Source organism: Carcharhinus amblyrhynchos, chromosome 5, assembly GCF_965287045.1.
Source record: "Carcharhinus amblyrhynchos chromosome 5, sCarAmb.v2.hapA, whole genome shotgun sequence".
Classification (NCBI taxonomy): Eukaryota; Metazoa; Chordata; class Chondrichthyes; order Carcharhiniformes; family Carcharhinidae; genus Carcharhinus; species Carcharhinus amblyrhynchos.
The window spans coordinates 64,601,611-64,628,435 of NC_137328.1; the positions used below are offsets into that span (position 1 = coordinate 64,601,611).

General features: G+C 42.5%; 1 protein-coding gene across 1 annotated transcript in view; it reads left to right on the forward strand.

Moving 5' to 3' along the window:
- Positions 1-1,235: 1,235 nt before the first annotated feature.
- LOC145343080 (E3 ubiquitin-protein ligase MARCHF3-like) overlaps positions 1,236-26,825 on the forward strand; it is a 75,788-nt gene continuing 50,198 nt past the window's right edge. Inside the window, exon 1 of the mRNA XM_080188929.1 lies at positions 1,236-1,449. The gene's annotated coding sequence lies outside the window, so the exon portion shown is untranslated. The remainder of the gene's footprint in view (positions 1,450-26,825) is intronic.

The window sequence follows — 26,825 nt, forward strand, 5'->3', positions numbered from 1 at the left end:
TCACTCATTTCACCATTAACCTTCAATCCATTCCCTCCCTCTCCCATTTATTCCCTTAAGATCGCCACACCCTTAAACTGTTTCCCTCTCTCTCCCTTCATTCTTGCCTTCTTGTTGTGTTTCACTCAAATAGACTTTGGTATGTTCTCAAAACTCAGCTTAGTCGGCTCTTAAAAACTCTTCAGAATTGAATAAGTAGAATGAAAATAGCACTGTTGTCTGCCTTTTTCTCTATCTCCTGGTCTATTAGTAATTATAGGTTCTTACTGTCAACAAGGCAAAGATGCATGACAAAACGGCTTAAAAACTTAACATTTTGAACATTAAACTCTTTCTATTCTTCTCTTTTCCTTTTCTGTAACTCTCCTTCTTTCTCACCCTTTCACCATCCCTTTGGCCCAGAACTTCTTTATTTATGTGCCTTTCCCTCCCTATGTTTACCCAGTTTAAGTACATTTATAAAATAGATAACAAAACATAAGCATTCCATCAGAACACTATTTTTTCCCACTTACTAACACACACATACACACATGCATAATGTTTTATAACGGCTGTATATGGTAGCATCGCAAATCACTGTTAAAGTGGAGATGACTGCATGATTCGCTGTCAACCAAAGATCTTAAAATGTGCAGGTTAGATGGATTAGCCTTGGTAAATGCACGGGATTACAGGGATAGAGCAGAGAGGTGGGCCTGAGTGGGATGCTCTTTTGATAAATCAGTGTAGACCCGATGGGCGGAATGGCCTCTTTCTGCACTGTCGGGATTCTATGGTTCTAACCATGCTTGGAATCTGCATCGTTGCAAGTGACCGTGGTTCTCTTTATGTACATAATTTGTCTTACATAACTGTTCTCCGCTTACTGCATTTTGCTGGATAAATAATGTTGCTTTTATTAGAATCTGCTGCAATTTTGGTCACTTAAAAAAAAAACTGGTCACAATCACTTTGCTGTGCACAAATTGGCTGCCAAGTTTCCTACGTTACGACAGTGGCTACAGTTCAAAAAGACATCATTGGCTATGAAACGCTGGAAACGGTCGCGAAAGGCGCTACCCAAATGCAAGTCTTTTTCTTCCTTTATTGTTGGAGTTTTGCAAGCCAGTCGCGGGGAGGCGCGCTCTGCTTTGTGTCTGAGCTGTAGGGTTGGGAGTCCCGCCTTGGATTGCTGCTGATAGGGAGCGGGGTACCCAGCCTCCTCCCCCTGCCCTTCTCTCCGACCTCCCGAGCCAGTACAGCTGCTGTCAGTTGTAACCAGGGCTGGGAGCGGCAGCCACAGGATACTGCTCTCGCTGGCGGAATAGCGGCTTTCCTCTTTATCAACTGAAGCTTACTATTGCGAAAGTTCCTTCCTCTCCCCCTCCCACTCTTCACCATTGAAGCCAGGGGAGAAAAGAACAAGACCCAGCTCGTGCAACCCAAGGAGAAAGCCTAAGTTAGTCGGTGAGTTTCTATTCTCTTGTGATATTTGAGGTTTTGATCCATTTAACCGGCTCCAGCCCATGAAGTTTAACGCGGATCGGTTGTCATTCGGTTGCTTGCGGACATTTTTCGTTTCTGTGCTTGCCGAAGGCTGGGAATTTGGTTGTCATGGTTCAAAAATAGAATTCAGTCTTTGTCACTGCAGAAGGGTAACGATAGCTGCAATCTTGAACTTCTTCCTGTCTCTGCCTAAGGCTGCACTCTGGCCGTGAACTTTACGAGCAGTGTGCCTCTGTAAAACAGGATTCTCTTTACTGAACAGCCCCTTGCCCCATCAGTGGGATGCAATGAAAAGAGACCACATCTCCATTCTGATATTCGGCTGTAGTATGCATCGCCAACCACTCTTTAATTCATTCGTATGCGCTTGTTTCACAAGTGAATTCGGTATCAATGCGGGAGACAATAGACTTTTGCATTTCATTGAGTATTCTGTCATTCTACATGAAATCCTTAGAACCATCAATAAAATACCTTTTATTTATGCTATATTCGCAGTTTTAGCCGGAAAAAAAGCTCTATTCGGTGTTATGTTGGGTGGGAAAACTCATTCCTTTCCTTCCCCTCCCTTCTCGCCCCCGCAAAAAAAAATTGAACATTCTCATTATGGATATATTCTTATTGTAGAACAGAAACGTTCAGAGCAAGAACCTGTCTATCGTAACACAAATAAGAAGCTGATTTTTGGCTTGTTGAGAAGTGTGATTAGCGAGACTGGCATTTGACATCTGTTTTTGCTGGTGTCCGCTACAATAGAAAAAATACCATTTGCACAACTGTGGTATGGAAACCACATGAACAATATACATTAAGGTAAACAATATGATTAATCAAGTCTCCACGCATTGGTAAAATTGGTGAAGCCCAAGTTTGCTTAAAGGTGTCTGTCTTCAGAATTTGCAACGATTATTAATTATTGTTTGTTGCCAGTCTCTGATCCCATTTATGGATTAGGCTGAGGCAGTACCATAGAGGTGAATTCATTCAAACCCCATGGGTGTATTTCTCCTGGATACTTTTCCCCCCACCCTCTTTCACCTGTCTGGAAGGTGCTGCCTTCTAGTTGGTGATTGGTTCCATTGTGCTGGTCATCTTCTGGTGCCTTGCTTCGGTATATTGTTGATTTTGTAAACTTAATTGGCATTATCAATTGATTTAACTTTTGATGTCATCAACCACAGCCAAGTTGCTCCTGTGGGTGGCACAGTGGTTAGTACTGCTACCACATAGCACCAATTCAACTCCAGCCTTGGGTGACCGTCTGTGTGAAGTTTGCACATTCCCCCTGTGTCTGTGTGGGTTTTTCTAAGTACTCCAGTTTCCTCCCACACTTCAAAGAAGTGCAGGTTAAGTTGATTGGCCGTGCAAAATTGGCCCTTCATGTCAGATAGATTAGCAGAGTAAATATGTGGGGTTATGGGGATAGGGCCTGGGTGGGATTACCAGTGCAGGCTCAATGGCCCAAATAGCCCTTTTTCTGCACTGTAGGGATTCTATGGAAATTTCATCCTGTTTCTGTGTGTCTAATCAGGGGCTGGGGTCCTCGGTTGATTCCAACTTCTCTGCCCTCACCAAGTAATGGTTGAGCTTATTAATACCAGTACTGAAAATTCAATTGAGGTTAGTTAACATGGATTTCTGTTTCTCCTGATTTTGTTTTGTTATTTTTAGTTTAAAAAAGACCAGGAATAACCTTTTATAAGTATAAGAGCTAAATCAGACCAGTCGGAATAATTAAAATGCATAGTTTGGAGGATATTTTCAGAATATCTCAAAAGAAACCTATATGATGAGAAAATAACTCGCACTTTACAACCTCAGCGCATTAGATATGCCTCAGTCATTGGTCAAGTACTTTTTAAAGTGGTCACTTGTGTAGGGAAACACTGGTAGTCAATTTGCATGTCAGGTCTGGAAAAGTCATTATATAAGTAAATACCTCATTGTCTCCCAAGCCCAGACAGCCTGCTTCTACCTCCTTCCCAAAATCCAGTAACAGGTCCATTGTGTTAGCCTGTTCCATCCCATCAAATCATTTCCTCCTATCTTGACCCCATCCTCTCTCTTTTCTGTCCCTTCCTACCTACATTCACAATTCCTCTGATGCGCTATGTAATTTCAACAACTTCCAGTTCCCTGGTCCAAACCATCTCCTCCTCACCATGGATATCCAGTCCCTCTATACCTCTATTCCCCACCAGGATGGCCTGAGGTGTCTCCACGTCTTTCTCAAACAGAGGCCTGAAAAATCCCCATCCTCCACCACTCTCCTTTATCTGGCTGAACTGGTTCTCTCACTCAACAATTTCTCCTTTAATTTGCCTCATTTCCTCCATCGCTATCAGACCTAGTTTTGCCTGTCTCTTTATGGAGTAAGTGGAACATTCTTTGTTCCAGTCTTATGCCAGCACCATCTCACATCTCCTTTACCAGTACATCAATGACTGTTTCAGTGCCACTTCATGTGCTCGTCTGAACGTGGAAAAATTAATCAATTTTGCTTCCAATTTCCATCTTTCTATCACCTTTGCATGGTCTCTCCAACATTTCCCTTCCCTCCTTGACCTCCCTGTCTCCATTTCTGGCAGTAGACTATCTGCTAGTGTCCATTACAAGCCTACCGATTCTCATAGCTACCTTGAAAACAGCTCTTTATGCTCTACATCCTGTAAGGACTACATCCCATTCTCTCAGTTCCTTCACCTCCATCGCAGCTGTTCTGATGATGCCACTTTCCAAAATGGCACTGCTGACATGTCTTCCTTCTTCCTTAATTGTGGTTTCCCACCGATTTATGGTTGATTGGGCTCTCAGCCATGTCTGACCCATCTCCCACGCCACTGTTCTCACCACTCCCCTCTGTCCCCCCACCCCTGAATCAGTACAGGGTTCCCCTTGCCCTCACTTTTCACCCCACTAGCCTCAGCTTTCGTTCATCTTAGAATTCCTACAGTACAGAAGGAGGACACTCCTAGCCTGCACTGACAACAATCCCACCAAGGCCCCATAACACTACGTATTTACCCTGCTAATCTCTCTGACACTGACGGGCAATGTAGCATGGCCATTCAACCTAACCCACATATTTCTGGACTATGGGAGGAAACTGGAGCACCCAGAGGTATATTGGAATGGCCATTAAGGGGTGTGTGGTGGCACAATGGTTAATACTGCTGCCTCACAGCACCAGGGAGCCAGGTTCAATTCTAGCCTTGGTCACTATGTAGGGTTTGCACCCTCTCCCCATGTCTGCGTGTGTTTCCTCTGGGTGCTCCGGTTTCTTCCCGCGGTCCAAAGATGTGCGGGTTAGGTTGATCATACTAAATTGACCCTCGTGTCAGTAGAATTAACAAGATAAATGTGTGGGGTTACAGGAATAGAGTTTGGGTGGGATTGTGGTCAGTCCAGACTCAATGGGCTGAATGGCCTCCTTCTGCACTGTAGGGATTCTATGATTCTAGTATATGGATTTCTCTTAATTGCCAAAAGCTCACCAGTCTTTCTGTATTTTTATACTTTGCAGTTTAAAAAAAAAGCTACTAATTATGGTCCCTACCTAATGCAAAGAAAAATGGGTTTGTTGTTGGTAAGAATGTTCTACTTTGTCAACTGTCATATGTTTTAAAAGAAACAAGGGGTGAAAAACACAAACAAGTTTATGCCTTCACAGACTCCTTGAAATATCCATGTTTACCAAGATTTCAAAGTGTTAATCTTATCGAAAATAGTTGTAAGGATTCTGAAGTGAAGAAAGTTCAGTAAGCTCTTTATATTAGTGTATTATTTTGTGTTCAAAAATCTAGCAGTCTTGCCTTAATCTTACTTGAATTAACACATACTGTGTACTTTGACCAAAGAGTAAAATGTTACCAGTAAGCACGTGGTTGAATCTGCCCTAGCATTTTGCTACATGGTACAGGTATGTGATTTCATTTGCCTTTGATTCAAAGTCCAGTATTCAATACATGTCCCTTATTGAGAAAAGATTACTTTACCTTGCAGGTTTTGGCTCTTATGTCTATAAAAGTCACTCCCCTCAATTTCATAATGAGCAACTGTTTGTCAGGGATTTAGGAGAGACCTGGGAATCCACTCCCCATACACTGTGGCAGCACAGTTTACAATCTAGAAGATGCACTGCAGAAGCTCAGCAAGTTTTCTTAGATAGCACCTTCCAAGTTCACGACTGCTACCACCTAGAAAGACAAGGGCAACAGAAACGTGAAAATGCAACTCCTGGAAATTCCCCTCCACTAACCATCCTGATAGTCAGTGGATCAAAAATTTGGAACTCCCTTCCTAACAGCACTGTGGGTGTACCTACACCCTGTGGACAGTAGTGGTTCAAGAAGGCTGCTATTGTCTTGAGCAATTAGGAGTGGGCAATAGAGCCAGAGATGCCCACATTCTGTAAATTATTAATTTTTTTAAAGCTAGGTTTCCTAAAAATAGTGGAGGGAGTGAATGTTTGTGGATGAGGTGCCAAGCAAGTGGGCTGCTTTGCCCTGGATGTGTTGAACTGCTTGAGTGTTGTTTGAGTTGCATTCATCCCAGCAACTGAAGCAAGATAAACTACGATTCCAAGATTTTTGCTGAATCCCTGACAATCAAGAAATAAAATCTTTTCTCTGTCTATGTGAATGACCGAAGGAGTGCTGCATGATGTCCTTGGTGGAGAACTTTAATGATGGCCCTGTCTGTTCACAGGGAAGTAAATAATCTCATGACCCCATAAGAAAATTAGCAGTGAGTGCTGATCAATTTTCCTCCCTCAGCCAACACTTAAAATCTGGTTAGTTGGTCATTCGTTTAATTCTTAGATCTTACTGTGTGCAAATGCCAACCATGTTTGTCTGCAAAACAAAGCTCATCGGATGTGAAATGAGGATGAGGTGAGGTGCTACGTAGAATTGAGTTTTTCTTGTGTAGGTACTGTACCTCAAACCCAGTTGTCAGGAAACTGGGCATTTTTTTAAAGCAGACTACATAAGAATTTTAAGATCCATTACATAATGAAAAAACTTACTAGCTTGTCCAGGGAGTTACTGTATTTGCATGCAGTCAGTAGTTATCCACCTGCACTCCTGTTGTTTCCAATGCTCTCGAGTGGTCAGGGTGACCCTTGACCCACCTTGGAAAAGTTTTTGGATTTGCATTGTCTGCACAACTTCCATCTCAAGTGTTTCGCTAGTGCTTCAGTGATCTGATCTGGACACCGTTTTTAAACTATGGCCATACCACTATCCAGCTTCATTTGTTTTAGACTTAGATTTAACCACTGTCAAGCTTATTTAATTATACTACAGGTACTGTGAAATGCCTTGGGACCATTTTCCAAAATCTGGCACCACCTCAGACCCTGGATTTACAGACTCTAACATGCAAGAAGCACAACTGACTTATCAGGTCATTTACCACAAATGGAATACCTATCTGTACAGTGGTTCCTGCATATTTTTTGCATCATGTTTTGTGTGAGATGATTTAAATGTGAATATTGCCAGTGGAAGCTTTTGACATGCAGGGTAAATTGCTTGTTTTTGCACAGCAAGTGGCAAGATATTGGTTTGTGCTCAATTCCTCCTGCAGAGTTCAGCCTCTATCCTGAGGAGGAAAACTACAGGCTAAATGCACCTGAATAGCTGTAGGATATGTCCTGCTGGCCAATTTGAATGATGCAGATACAGACAGAGGCCTTAAAGCAGGTGGTTGTTTGCTCATTTGGTTGGAGAACCAGTGGGGGATTCTGTACTTGAATTAATATTTTCTCCCAAGCATGAACAAAATGTGGACATTTTATTAAATTATAATTTTAACTTCTTAAACATTCACATTTATGTGGGAAATATATCTTGTCAGGGTCACGCTTTATTCCACAATGAAGTCTGCTGTTTTTAGAAGGGGAACCTATGTAAAGTAATTAAACTTTTTAATGTAAGGAAACAAGTAATATTTGCAGATGGTGAGTGGAAGGTCTGTTTGCCATTTCCTACTCAAATTTTCTGTGCTTCAGACCAGAAGCTCCAGCCAGGCAGTGCCTCATTTATACAGCTTTTCTCCAATTAGTAATCTCCCACCCAGGAGGGAGGTCGAGCAAGTACATGCTCGTAGGCTTGCCTCCTCATCATAAAATTGTTAATGCTTTTACAATGTGGCTTCAGGTTAGTGCTCGAAGTTTAATGAAATTCTGAAGACTTTTAAAATTGGATTTGGCACCACAGTGGCGTTGTATTCTATTCATTGTCAATTCCAACTTGTACAAGACTGTCTCCCTAATTCCAAAACTTATCTTGTGTTGTGCCTCGACCTTAACATGCTGTAAAGCAGAAACTACCTTGCGGAGATGCTAGATGTGTGCTTGTACGATCCAGTACTTTGTATACATTGTATTATTGACACATGGCAATAACACATTGATGGGTTGAGATGATATCATGAACTTGTTAAATTGCAGATTCTTCTTGATTGCAAGATTGCCTTTTGAACTTGAAGCGTTTAACATGTACAATCTGGAATTTAGTGGCAGATATGACCCTGCCAAGATTTCTTCTTGTGAAGAGCAGCTGCTATAGCAACAACCAGTAGTATCTTGTGATTTGAACTGAAATGACGGTTTTTCACTGTTATATTTTTTTGTTGACAACAGAAATTCCATGGATATGATGTATTCAAATTTCACATATTACTATGCCTAGCAATTGGGTATGAAGGTACAGAATGAGGGCAAACTTCTGAAGTGAATTTAAAAATTGTTAAATTGAAGAATGGCTGTGAATGGAGCTGCATTGACATGTGTTTGATCTTAGAAAGCTTTGGAAGGCAGATTGATAAGTAGTAGATGGGATTTAACATGAATGAAGTCATGAGGCGAATAAAGGAAGATTAACAGTAGGGATTTGAATTGAACGGCCATTGCTTACAGGGTGCAACAAAGGGGTAAGGAACATTGGTGAATAGTTCATTTATACCAACAGCACAATACGGACAGCAGTAAGGAAAGAGAATTAGACCTTGTATTCACGCTAGAGAGAGAATATTCAGGCGGTAAAGATGATTCACTGCAAAGCACTGGTACAGCCGTATATAACTATCCAATTCTGATTGCCATGACAGTGCAAGGAAAGCCAGGCATTGAAGTAAAGGGTAATTAAATTGGTCCTTACCTGAGAGATCAAGACTACGTGGGAATGGTAGAAGAGGCCAGAACTATTTACTCTGAAGAAGTAGATAAATTGAATCCTGATAATATGTTTGAAATTGCCAAAATGCTACAGCTACAGATAAGGGAATCCATTTTAACCCACCCGCCAGCCAGCCACTACTTTAGTTAACTGCAATTCATAATTACATGCAAGAATGTCATTCAACTTAAGCCAATAGGGTCTTCTTTAACTATTAGGTTCTTGGCGCCTGAGTGACAGAGCAATGATAGCTTCCTTGTCAGGCAAAAATGCTAAGAATAACAGCCATGACCAAAAATGTGGAGCTCCTCCAGGCTCCCCTCCAAAAACACTTGAATGTTCCCTGCTCTGTGTTTCCAACTCTGGGATTCACCACCTCTGACACTTGCCTTTTGCTGCAGGTTGTCCTCCAGAACCATCATGGCAGTCTTTGCAATCCAATTTTAATGGCAGGGCAGTCACTTTACAGCCGTTCTGGTTGAGGAATCAATAGGCAGCATTTCAGTGAGGTCTGTTCATTAATATTGGCTGAACTTCCTTGTTGCAATTCCTGGTCATTTCACTTTTTTGCATGTCTACCTGGGAATTATAATTGAAGTCTGTTGGGCTCAAGTGTAAGAGAGACTGTATGCAGGCAGTTTAGATTTAATTGCTTTGCATGTATGATGGAATTTGCTGCCCATTGAGTCAATCGAGACAAAGCATCCTGAAAACTTAAATTAGTATTATAAATATTTAAGGAAGTTTGTGCGACATTAGTTTTGTAACTGGTCTTGTGGACTGTGTATCCTAAACCTAGAACTTCAATGTTTGAGTGGGATTAACAGAGTGTAAACTTGAAATTTATTTTCACTATTGTAAGTGCATGAGAAAATGTTGAAGCAAGGAGATTTTTCAGAATGGTAAACAATTTAATGGAACTCTTGGGACATGGGTTACAGCTATAGTGATTTCACTTTATATTGAAGCTTCCGGTGTAACATCAATGCAGTCACAATCTGACGCACAGTCAACAGAGTAAAATTCACCATAGGAGCTTTTGTCCGTTTCACTGTCAGATGAATTAAAATATTAACCCTCCACTTTGTCAGTGTAGAACAGACGTACTTTACATTAATGCTAATCATGTCAGCTAGGCTTATCTGTTGTCAGTCCATCATGTTTTCTCCATTAAAGTGAATCGGTAGAAATTATGCCCTGACGAATGCCCCAGAAATCCAAGTTTATTATGTAAAAGTATTTAAATAGATAAGGTTCCAGATAGTTGTGGGTGTGCAATACTCAGTACAGATTATCTTTAAATAAATTGTGTTAAGCAATCTGGATTTTTCCCAGCCTGATCCAGTCATGAAGCTATTGTTTGTGGAGACCAATCCCATATCAATAACAAACACAATGCATTTTTAGTCTGCACGTTTTAGTAGCACAGGCTACTTGTGTTATTAGAGAAATGGAATTTAAATAAATGAATTTGGATTCCTTCAACACTTGATATTTTGCTGTATCTGAAAGTATACATTTAACTAGGAATAAATGTCCTTTTGTTTAAAAAATGGAGAAGCAGCATTTCTTGAAAATGAATCAGTTTGTAATGCTGTCTATGGGATAAACTTTAATCTAGGCTCATTTCCATTTCCCATTCATGCTTCCTGTCAGTATTATGCCTGTTGAGCATTAATTGATCCCTCGTGAGATAAGTAAATTGTTTAGTCGACCTTGACAAAAAGGAAAATGCTAAGTAACCCAAGTTTCCATTAGTGCTTATTTTCCTTTCAGAAACTTGCTCTCTTGGTAAATGAATGAGATACTCAAGCAAATTTTGATAAGAAAGGAAACTGGAGGATCTCCTCCGGTTGGTGTTTCAGCCTCCCATCCGTTTGACAAGTGCATTGGTTTATTAGATGGAACCACAAGTTAATAGAGATAGCAGTTGTAGGGCTCGGCTTATCCAAAGATGTGCAGGTTAGGTTGATTGGCCATGCTAAATTGACCTTAGTGTCAGGGGATGAGCAGGGTAAACATGTGGGGTTACGGGAATAGGGCCTGGGTGGGATTGAACATAAGAACATAAGAAATAGGAGCAGGAGTAGGCCATCTGGCCCTTCGAGCCTGCCCCGCCATTCAGTAAGATCATGGCTGATCTGTCGTGGCTCAGTTCCACTTTCCCGCCCTCTCCCCATAACCCTTAATCCCCTCTCTTATCAAAAACCCATCAACCCGCTTCTTAAAAATATTTAGCGAGGCAGCCTCCACCACTTCAACGGGCAGAGAATTCCAGATATTCACCACCCTTTGAGTGAAGAAGTTCCTCCTCAACTCCGTTCTAAACCGCCCCCCCTTTATCTTGAGGCTGTGCCCCCTAGTCCTACTGTCTTTTTTGAGCGGGAAGAGTCTCTCCACCTCTATCCTATCCATCCCATTCATCATCTTATACGTCTCAATGAGATCTCCCCTCATTCTTCTGAACTCTAACGAGTACAAGCCTAGTTTATTCAGCCTCTCCTCATAGCTCAACCCCCTCAACTGTGGTCAGTACAGACTCGATTGGCCTCCTGTATTGTAGGGATTCGATGGACAATTAACGTGGAAATGAATGTGAAAAAATGTGTTTTCATACTCCTTTAGTCTTGGGACCAGCTTAAATCGCATGCTGTTTTCTCTTTATTTAAGATCTTACAATGAAGGGTGCTTAACTTGTATTGGGATAGTAATAAGGAAAGTACGTGCTGCCACAGGGAGAAGAAAATCTTCTTGAATATTTAAAGTCCATTTTGGGTGAGAGGATTTTAGATAATTATTGGAATCATGGAAGTTAGAGCATAGAGGGATATGCCCCAACATGTCTGTCCCAGTTGAAAGACATGCAATAAATAGATATTACAAAATGAAACCAGAGGAATTCTAACAAACACTTAAAATAAGGAAACAATATATGGAAAACTGAGTATGAAAGAAGACCTGACCTTCAACTCTTCAAGTGGCGTTGCCTTTTCTCATCCCATGTTACTAGTATCGTAGAATGGAACAGAAAGAAGCAATTCAGTCCATCAAATCTGAACTGACACTACCTGTGTAATCCAAAACTAATCTCTCTGTCCTCGCTCTATAGCTCTGTGCCTCATTTAATTGGGCTCAGTTCACTGCACTGCCTACTTTGAATCAAAAATTCATGGGTTCAAGCCATGCTCCAGGATTTGTGTGCATCAAATAGTGCTGTGCACAATATCAATTAGAAGTTATTGCTATATTAAGAGGATATGCCTTTTTTTTTTCTGAAAGCAATATCAAATCGGGGAATCATTTGCTTGTTTTATTGATCTGAGACTTTAGGGTGTTACTTAAAGAACTGAGAATTGTTTTGGTGTCCTAACCAATTTGGCATTTAATTTCTTTTTGGCACATTTGTTTACTGTTCATTTAGCCCATAGCTGTTGGTGGAACCTTGCTGTGCACAAATTGGCTGTTGTTTTTTCCAAATTAAAAATAGGCTGCATTTATATAGCACTTTTCATGACAACTGGACTTCTCAGAGTACTTTATAGCCAGTCAGGTACTTTTGAAGTCTAGCCATTGTTGTAATATAGGAAATGCTGCAGCCAATTACCCTAGCATAGGAAAGTTGAAAGTACTTCCCCCATGTCTAAATTTCAAATGGGGGAAAAATTGACTTACCCAAAATCTGTGGAAAAAAAATGAATTTTGCAGTTTGTGCAGACATGATGTGTAATTTAGTTTCAGTTATAAAAACCCTTTCATTTGTGCCTGTTTTTCACATTCCGCCTTCCACATATTGCTTTTTCCTTTTCTTAAGAGCTTGTTATAATCCTCCTGGTTTCATACTATAATATCTATTTATTCTATGTCTTTCATAAACCTTGGTTTATTCTAATCTTTTGTTTTAATTATTGAACCCTAGTGCTTTACATCCTGCTAGTAGGACTGTATTTGGCCTGTACGTAATGCATCTTATCTCCCGCTGCTAATCTGCAATTTGTTCTTCTTTGTTTTTAGTTTGTTTCTCCTTAAAGTAGCCACGGTTGAAATACTCTGTTTGGAATCCATAGGATTTGGTATTAAATCTATGGTTTGCCATAGAATCCCCACAATGCAGAAGGAGGCCACTTGGCCCACTGAGCCTGCACTGATGATAAATCCACCCAGGCCCTTCCCCTTTACCTCATGTATTTACCCTACTAATCCCCCTGATGCTAAGGAGCAATTTTAGCATGGCCAATCAACCTAACACACAGTTTTGGATTGTGGAAGGAAACCCACGCAGACACAAGGAGAATGTACAAATTTCACACACAGAGTCATCCAAGACCAGAATGGAATCTGAGTCCTTGGCACTGTGAGGCAGTAGCACTAGCTACTGTGTGCTATCTCATTCCTGTGATTGGGAAATGATATTTTGCCATTTTAAGGTAGCCTCAAGACTATACATGATTTATTTCTCAAAGGGCAACTGATTCTGAGATGCCATGAAATAGTTTGTGTTTATTAAAGGAGGAGAGAAATCAAATCATTCCAATCATCGTTGCATTTCAAGAATTAACTCCTTTAAATTGCTGTTACAACATATTCCTCTGTGACACAAGAAGATACCTGCTGAATTTTGTGAACAATTTTTTTTCCAGTGAAGATCCATTTACTGGTGACTTCTGTAATTCCTGTTGAGACTGGAGACTCTGAAACATGTTTTTGGTTCACCGGCCCTTGTATTCCTTTTTATCCTTGTGCTGAATATATTCTTCTCCAGCATAAGTCGTTCTTGTCAGAGTGAAATAAAATGAACGTAACATAAGAACATAAGAAATAGGAGCAGGAGTAGGCCATCCAGCCCTTCGAGCCTGCCCCACCATTCAACAAGATCATGGCGTCTTAAATATATTTAGCGAGGTAGCCTCAACCACTTCAACGGGCAGAGAATTCCAGAGATTCACCACCCTGAGTGAAGAAGTTCCTCCTCAACTCCATTCTAAACTGCACTACCCCCCCCCCCCCCTTATCTTGAGGCTGTGCCCTCTAGTCCTGCTGTTCTTTCTGAGCAGGACGAACCTATCCATCCCTTTCATCATCTTGTATGTCTCAATGAGATCTCCCCTCATCCTTGTAAACTCTAATGAGTACAAGCCCTGTCTATTCAGCCTCTCCTCATAGCTCAAACCCTTTAACTCCGGTATCAGCCTAGTAAACCTCCTCTGCACTCCCTCCAAGGCCAAAATATCCTTGCATAAGTGCGGCGACCAAAACTGCACACAATACTCCAGCTGCGGCCTCACCAGTGCCCTGTACAGTTGCAGCAAGACCTCCCTACTTTTATATTCAATCCCCCTCGCTATAAAGGCCAGCATCCCATTTGCCTTCCTGACCACCTGCTGCACCTGTAGGCTGGGCTTTTGCGACTCATGCACAAGAACCCCCAGGTCCCTCTGCACTGTGGCATGCTGCAGCTTTTCGCCCTGTAAGTAGTAGTCCTTCCTACCATTATTCCTACCAAAGTGGATAACCTCACACTTGCTAACATTATATTCCATCTGCCAGGTCCTCGCCCACTCGCTCAGCCTATCTAGATCCCTCTGCAGACTCTCCACACCCTCGGCACAATTTGTGTCATCAGCAAATTTTGACACCTTACACTCGGTTCCCTCCTCCAGATCACCTGTATAAATGGTAAATAGCTGAGGCCCCAGCACCGATCCCTGGGGCACTCCACTAGTCACCAACCGCCAATCTGAATAGCACCCATTGACACCCACTCACTGCCTCCTATTTGACAGCCAATCCCCTATCCACGCTAACACCCTACCCCCAACTCCAAGCCCCCTAACCTTCTGTAGCAACCTTTTGTGCAGCACCTTATCAAGCACCTTCTGAAAATCGAGAAACACCACATCCACCGGTTCCCCGCTATCCACCGCACTAGACACATCCTCATAGAATTCCAATAAATTTGTCAGACACGACTTCCCCTTAACAAAACCATGCTGCGTCTGCTCTATCAAACAATTCTTCTCAAGATGCCTTGCTATTTTCTCCTTTGATTACATATTCAAGCATTTTCCTACAACAGACGTTAAACTAACCAGCCTATAATTCCCTGCCTTTTGCCTGCTACCCTTTTTAAACAGCGGCGTAACATTAACCGTTTTCCCATCTTCCGGCACTTCCCGGAATCCAGCGAGGCTTGGAAAATAATCACCAAGACATCCACTATCACCTCCACCATTTCCTTTAGAACCCTTGGATGCATTCCATCCGGTCCTGGGGACTTGTCCACCATCAGTCCCTCTAGTCTGTCGAGCACTGCCTCTCTAGTAACAATGATCTCATTCAGGCCCTCCACTCCTACCATCTTTCCATCGTTAACACCCGGCAAACTATTCACGTCCTGCTCCGTGAAGACCGAAGCAAAAAAGTTATTCAAGGCCTCAGCCATTTCCTCATCCCCCACCACTAAATCCCCCCTCTTATCCTCTAAGGGTCCAACATTCACCCTAGCCAGCCTTCTCCTTTTTATATATTTATAAAAACTCTTACTATCTTTTTTTTATATTTAGCGCTAGCCTAGCTTCATAGTTTATCCTTCCTTTCTTTATCAACTTCTTCGTCATTCTTTGTTGATATTTAAACCTCTCCCAATCCTCTTCTTGCCCACTACTCTTAGCCGCTCTAAACGCATCAGCTTTTAATTTAATACTCTCCTTTATCTCCTTTGTTATCCACGGCTGATTATCTCTCCTCCTTCGATCCTTTTTTACCATTGGAATAAATTTCTGCTGAGCACCAAGAAAGATCTCCTTAAAGATCCTCCACTGTTCCTCAGCAGACCTACCTTCCAATCTGCGCCCCCAATCTACATTCGCCAATTCCTCTCTCTTATTGTACTCCCCTCTGTTCAAACAAAGGACACAGGTCCGGGATCCTACTTTCTCCTCCTCCATCTGCATCAGAAACTCCACCATATGCCTTGACAAATAGGGAAAACTGAATAAAGCTGATGATAACACTGGGTGGTTTAAAACAATAAATATTCCTCAGCCTGCAGAAATAATTTGTGACAGTGAAGTTGATTACTACAGCTGTTTAAAAAGGACCACATAAATACCATTATTTAGTCAAGGGTCTTTGAGATGCTATTACATGTAAGGCTATCATGGATATGTGCATAGCTGGAATACTTCTTGAGTAATATGAGCGAAGCACAACTAGTCAGTGCAGATATGGCATGTGTTTTCTTTATAGTTTCAGTGTGTAATGAAAGCTTCTTTTTGTGGCACAAAGACAGCTGGCAATGTGTTAACCAATAAGAATTATCTAAATTTGTTCTACAGAATATGTTGCATTAACAATACAGATCACCCCATCTGTCTGATTAGTCCTTACATTTTTCTATAGAAATGGATGCTTCAAAATTGATTGGTTTGAAGCTGTTTGCTCCTGTAACTTGGCTAATTTTAATCCATTAATTGTGATGTCCCAAGTCGGTGGTAGAGAGCATAAGCCAGAGCACATGCCTTTTAATCACATTTGAAGTTCTGGTAAAATAGAAGCCATACATTCTGTTACATAATTGGAAACTAATCAGGCTTATGAAATTAAGGTGCTTTTTTTATGGATGGGCTAAAGTGAACAGTTTAAACTTAAAAAAACTGCCCAGCTGCTCTCCCATTTATTCAATTCTTTCTCTCGACTTTAAAGTGAAATAGCATGTCATGAGAACGTAAAATAATAAGAACATTTTGATAATATGTACGATTGTCAGGGTGTTTAGCAAAGTTAGTTTCCAGCTGAATGAATGGGTTCTATTTCCCATATGAGTAAGTTTAAAAATTGGCAACAACAGCTAAATGTTGTCTCATCTTGTCTTCTCATAAAACTCCTGCCATCTGTCATGACTAGGGCTGTGACTTAATGGCTGTAGGAAGTACTCTGTTTACCACTTGCATTCCAGAAACTTAACCAAAAATTTAAACCTGTAAATCTGTTCCCTTATTACAGCACTGTTAGCTGGAAGGGGCCTTGCAAGAAAGAGTTGTTTAAAAAACACCAAATTGATTAGCCTAATAGTTATTTTCTTCTGCAAAGGATTTTCACATCTTTGTTACCTGAATTGGTGTCTAAAAGAGTCCATGGCATTTAAGGATACAAAAAGGCTCCTTGCGTCCTGGCTAAAATTCCTTCCGCAGCCAATTTCACCAATTGGTCATCTGTTCACTTAAATGTTTCTGCAACTTTGCGTTGTGCTGATTGGGTGTCCTGTTTGTTTCCCTAACTGTGACCACATTTCAATGTGGCGGTGAAGTGCTTTGGGAAATATGTGCTGCAAGTATTGAATTGCTGTCACCTGGTTTAATGCCAATATTTGACAATTATACTGGTTTGAGTATGATGTTCACCAAAACCAGTATGTGTACAGACTGTCAAAAAACTGCAGTTGTTGGAAAATGGAAATACAAGCAGGAAATGCTCAGCAGGTCAGGCCCCAGCTGTGGAGAGAGGAATCATTCTGATGTTCCAGGTCAATGACCTCTTGTCAGAACTGGAAAAGATTCGAGATGTAACAGGCTTTAAACATGTACAAAAGTAGGGGGTGTGAAGGAAAGAACAAAAGGGAAGGTCTCCAATAGGCTGGAAATCAGATGGGATTAAATGATAAAAGGGATGATTGTGCAAGGAAGAAAAGGGAAGCTAAAGAAACAAAAAAAAGGTGCTTCTAGCAGTTATATAAATGTCAAAACATCGTCAACAGCTACTGCTTAAAAATAAGGGAGAGGTGGAAATGATGTGAAATATCAAGTGTTCAGTCTGGAAGGCTATAAAATCCCAAATCAGAAGACAAGTGCTGTTGCTGGAGCCTCACAATAGTACAGGAGACAAATACCAGTGAGATCAGAGTGAGAGTAGGGTGGACAATTCAAATGGGAGGCAACCTGAAACTCCAGAGTTATAATTGCAGAATAACTGGAGGTGGTTTCACACAGTGAGCAATTGGCCAGCATTAGTCATTCCAGTATGGAGGAGATTACATCATGTGCAGCGAATACTGCATCCTAATATGAAAGACTGTGGCAAGAGTGTAGGAAGAGTAAATGCAATGATTGGTGATCACCAGCTAGCAAACGAACAAGAACTGGTTCATTACTATTTGTAGAGCACGATAATAGATGTCTTCATTCCAGCGCATCAGGATCACTCTGGCTAAAAAGACCTGCTCGCAGCCACCTCATGCTCATTCCCCAAAGGGTGATTATATGCGTCGGAAGGGTCATGCCCCTTAAATGGGCTAGCTATACATCCCTCCCTCTTTAAGTCCCTTATTACCCAGTACATATACAATTTCCAAAGCATTAGCAATAGTAAACATTTTGAACACAGTCTATTAGAAACTAAGTCTGTCAGGGGACTTCTTTCTTTGGGAGCTCAACTGGTTGGAGTCCAACCATAGAGGTATTTTCAGTGGGATTGGCTTCACTAGGACTCTCCCCCAGGTATCAACACATCATTTCCCATTATTTCCACTGTTTCATTAGGAGCAACACTTACACCTAGTAGTTGAGCTCAGTCCTTGGACAAACAACAATACTACTTGCTGTCAAAATTGGATCTGCCTGTGGCGATGGCTCATGGATTGATTTCCATCTCCTCAAATGGTCTATGTATTTCTTCAAAAACTTATCTTAAACTTCACTTCCTAACCACAACTCCAGGGACTCAACTTGGTCTGCTGCCAAAACTTGCAACAAAACCAGATCATCTATTTCAAATGCGCTCTCAACTTTCAATGAATCTTGGCTCCTTTTCTGACAACTCTGCCTTGTCTCCACCCTCCCCATCAAATTTGAAACTGCCAGGGCTAATCTGATCCTCCAGCAATGACCCGTGAGCAGCTCACTTGGAGCTATTCTTGTGGTGGTGTATGGGATGGACCTATAGGTTAACAGGAACTGTGCTATATTGGTGTGTCACGATGCAGGTGTGTGTTTGTTTCTTCATTCCAGCCTTGAAGGTCTGAACTGTGTGCTCAGTCAACCCATTTGATGAAGGGTGATATGGTGTAGTTTGAATATACTTGATTCCATGGAATGCCACAAACATCTGAAATTTGACATTTGCGAACTGTTGCTCGAGACACGCTTCTGGTATGCCATGGGTGGCTAAGCATTGGTGCATGGTGACATATGAATGCTGTGATGCTTTCATTTTGAACACTTCCAACTGTTTTGAATGGATATCCACTAACAAAAGGAACACCATGCCCATAAATGAGCTCACATAATGTATGTATGTACCCATGACCATTTCCCAGGGAGTAAAGGGGCTAAGGCAGGCAATTTTTGTTGTAATTGGCAATGTTGTTTCTATAATCAACATCAATGCCAGGCTATCAAAGATAATTTCTTGCCCGTATCTTCATTTTATCCAGAAGGGCATTCTCAATCTCTTTGAGCAGTTATTCTTGTCCTGTGGGGACGCAGAGTGGCAGCCATTCTAGATCTCCATAGGATGACACCATCCTCGCAACTAAGCTCTTCTTTCCTGAGCTGATAAGATATCATTTCAAAGAACAAAGAACAAAGAACAACACAGCACGGGAAACAGGCCCTTCGGCCCAACGAGCCCGCGCCGCCGTCCCACTGTCTCAGTGTCCTATTCATGATTTTAGTCTACGCCTAATGTGCGAGGATCAGGGAGGTCCAATTTAGGGACAATTTAGTACCCAATCAATCAGCCTAAAAGCACATCTTTGGGGATGTGGGAGGAAACCGGAGCACCCGGAGGAAACCCACGCAACCACGGGGAGAACGTGCAAACTCCCACAGACACAGGCCCAAATCCATGTGTCCGCACAGCAACAGAGATAGTCTCTGAGCTGTCATGTTGCCCTCGAGATGGTCCAGTTTAAGCACACTAACGACATGAAGCAATAGGCAACTCCCGAAGCAACGTCCAAGAGCAGCCCACTACAACCTGCCGCATGCATGCCCCTTGCTGGACTTAAATGCCTGTGGAGACAAAAAATTCATTATTAAACAGGCAAAGACTGTAACATCCCTGAGGCAAAACGTATTCCCAAGCCTACAATGTTTAGTAAGGCCTACTATATCCCCCTATATGTAGCCCGCTCATGTGGCTGTCTAAGTGACTCTTAAACAACCCTAGCGTGCCTGCTTCCACCACCTTACTCGGCAGTGCATTCCACACCCCCACTACCCTTTGCGTGAAAAACTGCCCTCTAATATTTGTCTTATACCTAGCCCCCCTCACCCTAAGCTCGTGACCCTCGTTCTATCCATTTCTAATAACGGAAAAAGCTTACCACCATTTACTCTATCTATCCCCTTCATAATCTTATAAACCTCTATTAGATCCCCCCTCAGCCGACGTCTCTCAAGGGAAAACAGCCCAAGTTCATTCAATCTTTCCTCGTAAGACAGCCCTTCCAAACCAGGCAGCATCCTGGTAAATCTCCTCTGCACTCTCTCCAGGATCTCTACATCCTTCCGGTAGTACGGCGACCAGAACTGGACGCAGTACTCCAAGTGAGGCCTAACCAACGTTCTATACAACTGCAACATCAGACTCCTACTCTTATATTCTATACCTCTTCCTATGAAGGCTAACATACCATACGCTTTCCTCATCACATTCTGCACCTGCACCGACACCTTCAGGGACTTGTGCACTTACACCCCCAGGTCTCTCTGCGTATCTATACTCCGGATAGTTCTACCTTTTATCGTATAACTCCCCTCCACATTATTCCGGCCAAAGTGCATCACCTCGCATTTCTCCGGATTAAATTCCATTTGCCATCTATCTGCCCAATCTACCAGCCTGTCTATGTCCTGTTGCATTGCCAGGCACTGCTCCTCAGTACCTGCCAATCCAACCATCTTAGTGTCATCAGCAAATTTGCTGATCACACCACCTACCCCCTCTTCCAAGTCATTAATATATACTACAAATAGAAGAGGTCCTAGTACCGAGCCCTGCGGCACACCACTGGTGACAGACCTCCAATTGGAAAAGGAGCCATCCACTACTACTCGCTGTCTCCTCCTCCCAAGCCAGTTCTCCACCCATCTACATACCTGGCCTTGTATCCCATGAGCCTTCACCTTTTCTATCAGCCTACCATGAGGGACCTTGTCAAACGCCTTACTGAAATCCATATAGACGACATCAACGGCTTGTCCTTCGTCAACCGTTTTTGTCACCTCTTCAAAAAATTCCACTAGATTCGTAAGGCACGACCTCCCTGTAACGAAGCCATGCTGCGTATCCCTGATCAGATTGCAGCACTCCAGATGTTCATACATCCTATCCTTGAGGATCCTCTCCATTAGCTTGCCTATAACTGAAGTCAAGCTCACCGGCCTATAATTCCCTGGGTTATCCCTCTGACCCTTCTTAAACAACGGTACTACATTTGCAATGCGCCAATCCTCTGGGACCTCACCTGTGTCCAAAGAAGAGACAAAGATTTGCGTCAGAGGCCCAGCAATTTCATCCCTCACCTCCCTTAGCAGCCTGGGATAGATGCCATCAGGCCCCGGAGATTTATCCGTCTTTATACTGTCTAAAAGTCCCAACACCTCTTCCCTCGTGATGACTATTTCCCTCAACGGATCCTCACACTCCTCAAGCACAGCACCAGACACCAGGCCCCTCTCCTGCGTGAATACCGACGCAAAGTATTCATTCAGGATCTCCCCCATTCCCCCAGGCTCCAAGCATAGTTCCCCTCCTCTGTCCCTGAGAGGACCAATCTTCCCTCTAACCATCCTTTTATTTCTAACATAGGAGTAAAATGCCTTAGGATTTTCTTTAATCCTACCCGCCAAAGCCATTTCGTGGCCCCTTTTTGCCTTTCTGATGCCCCTTTTTAGTTCTCTCCTACATTCTCTGTATTCTTCTAACGCTATCTCTGTCCTCAAATACCTAGATCTAATGTACGCCTCCCTCTTCCTCCTGACCAGGTCCTCAATATCCCTAGTTACCCACGGCTCTCTAATCCTACCCTTCCCATCCTTCCTCTTGACTGGTACATGTCTTTCCTGCAAAGATTTTAGTTTTCCCTTGAGAGACTCCCACATACCCAGCGTCGACCTGCCATCAAACAGCTTACCCCAGTCCGTATCTTTAAGATCCTGCCTAATCCGGTTGTATCTAGCCCTCCCCCAGTTTAACACCCTCCCCTTAGGACAGGTTTCATCTTTATCCATTAATATCTTAAACCAGACAGAGTTGTGGTCACTGTTAGCCACATGCTCTCCTACTTCAACGTCAACCACCTGCCCAGGCTCATTCCCTAGAACCAAGTCCAGTATAGCCCCCTCTCTGGTCGGGCTATCCACATACTGCTCCAGGGATCCTTCCATTACACACTGTACAAATTCCTCCCCGTCAGCACCCTCTGACCTCGGCACCTTCCAATCTACCCCGGGGAGATTAAAATCTCCCACTACCACCACCCTATTCTTCCTGCACTTATCTAGAATGTCCCTGCTTATCCCTTCTTCCACAGCCCTCGGGCTGTTGGGCGGTCTGTAGTACACACCCAACATAGTAACATCTCCCTTCCTATTCCTCAACTCCACCCAAAGTGACTCGATTCCTATATCCTCTATACCTCCCTCCCTCTGCACTGCTATGATGCAATCCTTAACTAACAACGCCACTCCCCCACCTCTCAGCGACCCACCCCTATCACGCCTGAAGCACTTATACCCGGGAACATTCAACTGCCAGTCCTGCCCTTCCTTTAACCAAGTCTCTGTCACCGCCACCACTTCCAACTTCCTTTCGAACATTATTGCCTTCAGTTCATCTGTTTTGCCAGTCACACTCCTAGCATTGAAACACATGCACCGAAGACCCTCAGAAACAATCCAATCATTCTTCCTACCCTCCAGGCTTACCCTATCCCCAATCCCAGTTCCGTCCACCTCCCCACCCCCCCTCCATATTAGTTTAAACCCTGCCGAAACACTCCAGCTAACCTTCCAGCTAAGATATGCACACCCTTCCCAGTTAACTGTACCCCATCCCTCTTGTATATTTGCCCCTCTTTCATAAAGACTTCCCAGTGGTCTACGAATCTAAAACCCTCTGCCCTACACCAATCCTTCAACCCCTGAGTCTCTCTCATTTTGCCATTCATGCAGTAGCAGATGTTTGATCTTTAATAATATTGGATCTCTATTTGTCCAATTTGTTGTATCACTAGCAGTGCGGATGTTCTGACTATTGTGCAATATTCAATTCGATTTGTGACTCCTCCAGAAACACAAGCAGTTGAGGTCCATATGCAGCAAGACCTGGCAACAGTCAAGTTTGAGGTGATGAGCAGCAAGTAAATTTTATGCCAACAAGTGCCAGGCAATGATTATCTCCAACTAGACAGAATCTAGTTATAACCTCTACTGTTCAACATCATTACCGTCGCTGAATCTTCTATCATCAACATCATGGGGATTACGTTGACCAGAATTTAATGTAACAGTTATATCAATACTGTGGCTACAAGAGATGATCAAAGGCTGGAACTTCTGAGATGATTAACTCTGTCTGTTCATCACCTCCCAGGCAAAAGTAAAAACTGTGGTGGGAATATTTTCAAATTGCCTCAATAATTACCATTCCAATAACAGTTTGGCAACAAAGACAGAATAAAGCAGCCCACTTGATTAACAACCATCCATCAACCTAAAACATTCACTCTCACCATCACCGATAGTGAAAACACAATACTATCTACAAGATGCACTGCGGTAACTCATCTTTCTTTAGCAGCACCTTGCAAACATGTAGAAGGACCAGGGCAACGGATGCATAGGAATACATCCACACCAAGTTCTCCTCCAAGCGATGTGCCATCCTGACTTCAGACTCTATCAACATTCTTTCTCTGTTGCCAAGTCAAAACCCAAGAAATCCTTCCCCATGGGGATAAGAAAAGTGTGGTCATGGTGCATATTGGTACAAATGACATAGATTTTTTTAAAACAGGGATGAGGTCGTAAAAGGAGAGCATAGGATGTTTGAAAGTATGACCTCAACATGCTAGTCAGAGTAGATATAACAGAATAAATTGGATGAATACATGGCTGAAGAAATGATATGAGGGGGAGGGTTTCAGATTCCTGGGACATTGCAACCAGTTCTGGGGAGGAGGGACCAGTACAAAATGGACAGATTACACCGAGGCAGGACTGGGACTGATGTCAACAAACGAAGAACAACACAAGAACAAGTCCTTTGGCCCTCCAAGCCTGCACCGATCATGCTACTCGTCTGAACTAAACCCCTACCCTTCTGGGCACCATATCCCTCCAATTCCATCCTATTCATGTATTTGTCAAGATGCCCCTTTGAAAGTCACTATCGTATCTGCTTTCATTACCACGCCTGGCAGTGAGTTCCAGGTACCCGTCACCCTCAGTGTAAACACCTCTGTGTTTAAAAATAAACTTGCCTCAACCATTTCCTTTAAACCTTGCCCTTTGTACCTTTTAACTAATGGCCCCTAATAATTGATTCTTTCAGCATGGGAAAAAGCATCCTGGTAAATCTTCTCTGTACCCTCCCCAAAGCCTCCCCATCTTTCTGGTAGTGTGGCGGCTAGAATGAACACTATATTCCAAGCGTGGCCTAAGGGTTCTATAAAGCTACAACATGACTTGCCAATTTTTAAACTCAGTGCCCTGACCGATGAAGGCAAACATGCCGTATGCCTTTTTGACTACCTTCGCCACCTGCATTGTCACTTTCAGTGACCTGTGTACCTGTATACCCAGATCCCTTTTGCCTACCAATACTATTAAGGATTCTGCCACTTACAGAGGTGGAAAGACTCTTCCCGCTCAAAAAAGACAGTAGGACTAGGGGGCACAGCCTCAAGATAAAGGGGGCGCGGTTCAGAACGGAGTTGAGGAGGAACTTCTTCACTCAAAGGGTGGTGAATCTCTGGAATTCTCTGCCCGTTGAAGTGGTGGAGGCTGCCTCGCTAAATATTTTTAAGAAGCGGGTTGATGGGTTTTTGATAAGAGAGGGGATTAAGGGTTATGGGGAGAGGGCGGGAAAGTGGAACTGAGCCACGACAGATCAGCCATGATCTTATTGAATGGCGGGGCAGGCTCGAAGGGCCAGATGGCCTACTCCTGCTCCTATTTCTTATGTTCTTATGTTCTTATGTTCTTATGTACTGTATATTTCCTATCTGTGTTAGACCTCCCAAAATGCATTACACATTTGTCCAGATTAAACTCCATCTGCCATCTCTCCACCCCAGTCTCCAACTGATCTGTATCCTCTGATCCTCGTAGCTATCTGCAAATCCGCCAACCTTTGTGTCATCGCAAACTTAATAATCAAACCAGTTATATTTTCCCCCATGTCATAAGGGAGTATTTGTTAGAGTAGTTGAGGAGGGTTTAAACTAAAATGGCAGGGGGTGGGAATCTGTGCACGGAATAAGAGGAGGGGGAATCACGATCAAGAACAAAAGACAACAAGGGGAATAAGAAAACAAGGGCCAGAATCAAAACAAGGCTGCAGTGAAAAATAGTGGAAACAGGACAAGTAATGTTAAAGAGACAATCCTTAAGGTCTTAATAGCAGTGCATTCACAATAAAGTGGATGAATTAATTATGCAGATAGATATAAATAGGTATGATATAGTTGGGATTATGGAGACATGGCTGCAGGGTGACCAGGGATGGAAATGAACATGTAGGGATATTCAATATTTAGGAAGGACAGACAAAAAGGAAAAACAGTGGAGTTGATTGCTGGTTAAAGAGGAAATTAACGTAATAGTGAGGAAAGATATTAGCTCTGATGATGTGGAATCTGTATCGGTGGAGTTGAGAAACACCAAAGGGAAAAGGGTACAATAAGAAAGTTTGACAATCTACTTGTGTGAGATCCCTTGGGGATGAATGATCATAATATAAAATTCTTCAAGATGGGGAGTGACACAGTTGATTTTGAGACTAGGTCCTGAATCTTAATAAAGGAAACTACGATAGTATGAGCTGTGAATTGGCTATGATGGAACTGGAAGATTAAAGGGATGACAGTGGATAGGCAATGGCAAACATTTAAAGATGCGTGGGTAAACTTTGGAGTATTGTGAGCAGTTTTGGGCCCCATATCTAAGGAAGGATGTGCTGGCCTTGGAAAAGGTTCAGAGGAGGTTCACAAGAATGATCTCTGAAATGAAGAACTTGTCATATGCAGAACAGTTGAGGACTCTGGATCTGTACTTGGAGTTTAGAAGGATGAGGGGGGATCTTATTGAAACTTACAGGATACTACAAGGCCTGGATAGAGTGGAGAAGACATTTCCACTAGTAGGAAAAACTAGAACTAGAGGGCACAACCTCAGGATAAAGGGACAATCCTTTAAAACAGAGATGAAGAGGAATTTCTTCAGTCAGAGAGTGGTGAAGCTGTGGAACTCTTTGCCACAGAAGGCTATGGAGGCCAGGTCATTGAGTGTCCTTAAGGCAGAGAGATTAGGGGATCAAGGGTTATGGGGAAAAGGCATGAGAATGAGGATGGGAAAAATATCAGCGATGATTGAATGGTGGAGCAGACACGTTGGGCTGGGTGGCCTAATTCTGCTCCCATGGCTTATGGTCTTATGGAACTACAAGAATTATTTATTTCTCACACACAGTCTGTTTATTTCTGTCTGGTGCCAAAGGGAAAACTGGCCAAATCATGGCTTACAAGGGAGGTTAGAAATTGTATTAAATCCAAGGGAGAGGCATGGAAATTGGCCAATGAAAACAACATACCTGGCAATTGGGACTAGATTAGAATTCAGCAAAGGGGACCAAGGGATTGAACGAGACTAGGAAAATAGAGCACGAGAATAAGCTTGCAGGAACATAAAAACTGAGTTTCTTTTAGGAATTATTAAAAAACAGGGTAATTCGTAATGGAGGCCAAATAAATGGCTGACCAACTAAATACATACTTTAGGTCTGCCTTCACAAAGGAGAACATAAATAACATACCAGAAATGTTGAGAAACACAGGGTTTTGAGAGAGGGAGGAACTGAAGGAAATCAGTATTAGTAGAGAAATGGTTTAAGAACATAAGAACATAAGAAATAGGAGCAGGAGTAGGCCATCTGGCC